This window comes from Rhipicephalus sanguineus, chromosome 6 (assembly GCF_013339695.2).
Source record: "Rhipicephalus sanguineus isolate Rsan-2018 chromosome 6, BIME_Rsan_1.4, whole genome shotgun sequence".
Taxonomy (NCBI): Eukaryota; Metazoa; Arthropoda; class Arachnida; order Ixodida; family Ixodidae; genus Rhipicephalus; species Rhipicephalus sanguineus.
Window position 1 is genome coordinate 55687209 of NC_051181.1, and position 5043 is coordinate 55692251.

Genomic DNA, 5043 nt, shown 5'->3' on the forward strand with positions numbered 1-5043 from the left:
CTATTCTGCGGGGCCTAAAATGGAACATCTGTATGTGTTATCTCGATGACATTGTGATTTTCGGGCGCACATTTCATGAACATAACGAACGAGTGGACGTCGTTCTGGAATGTATTAGAAACGCTGGCCTGGTTCTTAATGCAAAGAAGTGTCGTTTCGGCGAGCGACAAACCTTGGTACTTGGGCATCTCGTCAACAAAGATGGCATCAGGCCTGACCCAAACAAGACAGCGGCCGTGAGAGCGTTTAAACCACCTCGCTCAACGAAGGAGCTTCGTAGCTTCTTAGGCCTGTGCTCGTATTTTCGCCGATTTATTCCTGCCTTTGCGGACGTTGCCTTCCCCTTGACCAGCCTGCTTTGTCAAGGTGCTAGTTTTGAATGGACACACGACTGCGAGACTTCCTTCAACCAACTGAAGTTCCTACTCACGTCGCAGCCTATTCTCCGACACTTTGATCCGTCTGCGGCGACTGAAGTTCATACTGACGCCAGCGGAATTGGCATAGGTGCAGTTCTAGTACAGCGCTGCAATGAAAAGGAACACGTCATTGCATATGCCAGTAGAACTTTAAGTAAGCCGGAACGCAATTACACAGTGACTGAGCAAGAATGTCTGGCACTCGTGTTCGCTGTACAGCGATTCCGCTCATACCTGTACGGTCGTCCCTTCCAAGTGGTCACGGATCATCATTCCTTGTGCTGGCTCGTAAGCCTTCGCGATCCATCCGGCCGTCTTGCACGCTGGGCCCTACGCTTGCAAGAGTACGACTTTACGGTATTGTACAAGAGCGGCAGGAAACACGCTGACGCTGATTGCCTTTCGCGGATGCCGCTTGATACGACAGTTTGCGATGCCGACAATTTCGATCACCTCATTGCGTCAGTAACACCACTGGTCCCGGACAAGGCCACATTTGAAATTGAGCAGCGGAAGGACGTCAGTTTGGAGCCGTTATTTGCTGACGCACGAGCATCCACTTCGGAAGGCCGCTTTTGCGTTCGTGAAGGACTGCTTTACAAGAAGACCTTCTCGGCCACGGGCTCCCGCTTCCTGCTGGTGGTTCCAGCTACGCTACGTTCCTCTATTCTGCGCGCCATGCACGACGACGCAACTTCGGGTCATATGGGAATGACCCGAACACTCCATCGTACGAAGGAGCGCTTTTACTGGCCACGCATGCGCCAGTCAGTTGAGCAGTACGTGGCCGGTTGTACCCAATGCCAGGCGCACAAATCAGTCACGACAGCTCCAGCCGGACTCCTACAGCCCGTGACACCTCCCAGTGCTCCATTTGAGCAAGTTGGCATTGACCTCGTGGGTCCTTTTCCGTGCTCATCGAAAGGCAACAGATGGATTGTAGTGTGCGCCGATTATCTTACCCGCTACTGCGAGACGGCCGCCCTGCCATCTGCGACTGCTGGGCAAGTCTCCTCCTTCCTTCTGCACTCGATTATACTGCGCCACGGACCTCCTCGCGTCATCATAAGTGACCGCGGACGTCAGTTTACGGCAGACGTTGTCGAGGAACTCCTCCGTATGTGTGGCTCAGAACTTCGACATTCGACGCCTTACCATCCACAGACGAATGGCCTTACCGAACGAACAAACCGGACACTGGTGAATATGTTGTCAATGTACGTGGCGTCCAACCATAAGAACTGGGACGACGTTTTACCGTTCATCACGTATGCCTTCAATACTGCCCAACACGAGACCACCAGCTACAGCCCTTTCTTTCTTCTTTATGTTCGACCCCCTCGTTATACACTCGATACTATCTTTTCGTTCACTAATAATGACGATCCTTCTTTAGCCGCAACTCTCTGTCTCGCTGAAGAAGCTCGCCGTCTTGCCCGCCTGCGTACCATAGCATCACAAGACCGATCGAAGCTCCGCTACGACAGCAAGCACCGGCTCGTCACTTATGAACCGGGAGACCTCGTGCTCGTATGGAAGCCTTTGCGCAAGCGTGGCTTGTGCCAAAAACTCCTCGCAAACTACGACGGCCCATTCGTTGTCCTTGAGCGCCTCAGTGCAGTGGACTATAGAATAGCCCGACTGACAGCTAGTGGGAGACGATCTACAAAGACTGAGGTCACCCATGTGGCTCGCCTCAAACCTTTTAGTCGGCGGGACGATGCCTAAAACGCGCGGTGCGCTTCGTCTGCGAAGGGGGAAATATTACGCCGTGTATGTGCCGGACTAAGAAGAAGATGAAGTGTGTGGAGGTGGAAAAGAAGAAGATCTCTCGGCAGCTTCGTCCTGTGCGGTCTTGCCGTCCAAGCCTTCTGTAAATAAACCCCAAACCCTTACTGTGGACGTAACAATATATATATATATATTCGGGACATGACGGCGTCGACAGACCGCGACGGCAAAAACCAGCCGAAAGTGTCCGTATAATTGCTATCGCAATAATATATATGCGGTATCCAGGATACATACATGTCTATACAGATGTATCCAGTATTAAAACCTCTTCAACATCAGCAGCTATTATACCACACCTGAATATTCAAGAATCACTTAAGTTATCTCGCGCGCCGTCATCTACAGCAGCTGAGCTATTCGCTATTGTGTATGCTATAAAATTTTTAAGCTCTGCAGCAGACGCGAGAAAATGGGTAGTTTTTAACGATTGATACGCCGCATTAACATCACTCTCCAGCACCAACGCGACAGTACTTAGTGACAGTTTAACATACGAAACATTTAAAAATCTCAAAAAATCCAGCAAGGTGAAACATGAGATAAAATTCCAGTGGATACCTGGACATTGTAACATTCCTGGTTACTCAGGTGCCGATGAAGCTGCACGACAAGCACATAAGCACATCGTAAAGACGCTATACAGTAAAACCTCGGTGATACGATCACGGCTCGTACGAATTTCGCAGTGATACGAATTTTTTTGTGGTCCCGGCCAAGGCCCATTAAATTTCAATGTATTGGAGTACGGTTGTTGCGAACCGATTTGCACCCCGCGACGTTTGATACGAACGTACGCTAGCGCACAGGTACGAACAGGTGCTGCCCGCGCTGTCGCGGAAGACGCGGCATCACGCGCGGACGCGTGCATGCGCGATACGCGACCATCAACGGTGCGTCGTTGCCTCTGATATAGTGCGCGGGAATCTTAGAGGCCTTTAGGCACCTTCGCGTTTAGATTACAGATGACGTTGACGCCGCGCTTTTTTTTTTTTTCGACGCGTTGACGCGTGCTCCTGTGCTCGAGGCAGCAGCGTCCTTGTACTGTGTTAACACGTGCCTGCCACGTCGATGCAAGCCATGTCCCCGCAATCAGACGTTCTATGAAACAAGACTGAAACTTGGGCTGCGGGTCCGTCATGAAGTCCCATTAAAGGTGGACGAAGACCCCAAGAGACGAAGCCGACGGTCTTGGCGAAGGAGCTTGGCCTCTATCTATCGTGTGCAAAGCGCTTCTTAAGTCACTTTCGCCGTAGCGCTCTAATGTCATTACAGAAAAGCGTAGTAAGGTTAGGAAGGGGCTACTAGCGGTCACGGGGCACAACACATCTGGTTCAATAATTACACACGCGCGCATGCACCGTATATTTAGGAGTCTAAGTACGATCGTTGACGTCTAAAAACTTTACTGGCAATCATTCAGAGCTGTTCATGACGTCGCTCCTGCCCTGAGAAACACTGCATCAAAACGTATGCCAACTTTCTTTTGTCGCATACTATAATCTTCCATGTTTGCTGGTGATACGAATTTCGGATGATACAAATATTTTTGGTAACCCCGCGAGATTCGTATCACCGAGGTTTTACTGTAGATACTCTACCAATCTCGAAAAAATGAATTGCGCGGTGTTATAATGGCCGCATCTTTACGAATTAGTGAAAATACTTCATTCGACCAAAATTCACAGCCGCGATACCATGTTGATCCGCTCATTTAATTCAAAATTACGCTAACTTTAGATAGAACTATGGAAACACTTATTCACCGGTTAAGGTTAGGCACCGCATAAACTAAACATTTTTTACGCAGAATTGGGAGAGCAAACTTCCGAATGCGAATGTGAATTTGTAGATGAAGATGTATGTCACCTCCTTCTGACTGCTCACACATGGCACACCGAGACGCCATATCAAATCGGAAGTAACGGCATTAGACCGCAGACCGTTCAGTATGAAAACTTGTGGGCCCGTGGCCAACCAGAGCTTTACATACGTATGCTTTAAACCGTTAAAACGCTTTCTTGAAGACAGCGGCATTACTGGCAAATATTAAGGAAATTATGTTCATATTACGTTATGTCACTTAACATATGTATGTCCTACTTTTTATATGCATTATTACATCATACGTATTATATGTATGTGCTCAAGCCTATAATGTGTTAACCGTTCTGTTGCCCACAGGTGCGGATTCATCCCCAGAATGACCAGACGTGATGACTGTTATGTTGCCCATATGTGCGGATTCGATTCAATGGTGAGCAGAGACATTATTAGACACTATTAATCACATTTCGAACATTTTCTTTTACGCTACGATGGTGTTGTTTGATAGGTATATGTGCGTGTGTGTTTACATATGTGTCCTCGTGTGTTTACGTTCCATGTACTACTGCTTATATGTCTGTTTCTTGTGTTGTATGCTCTATCCTCTCAAGAGCTAAGGAGTTCCCTGAAGTAAAGTGTGGGATTGGGCTAGTTGGTATTCTATTATTAAACTGTTCAGCGCAAAAGTTTAGACACAGTACACATAGAAAAGACGCGCTGGTCCTCGTCTTTTCTGTGTGTATACCATGTCTAAATTTCTGCGCTGAGCAGTTTAATAAGTGTCCCAGCTTCATTTGTGCGTCAACATCTCCTTATACATCATATCAATGAAAAAATGGGTGCGGGAAAGGGAAGTAGGGTGAGGAGGATGGGAGAGCATAAAGCCTTCGAGTCGTTTTAGGCAAATGCACAAGAGACCCCGTGAGCCTTTTTTTCAGAAAGCGTGTCCAAGCGAACATCCTCCAGTGCAGGAATAAAGATTGGTTGCAAAGACAGCCGACGCAGA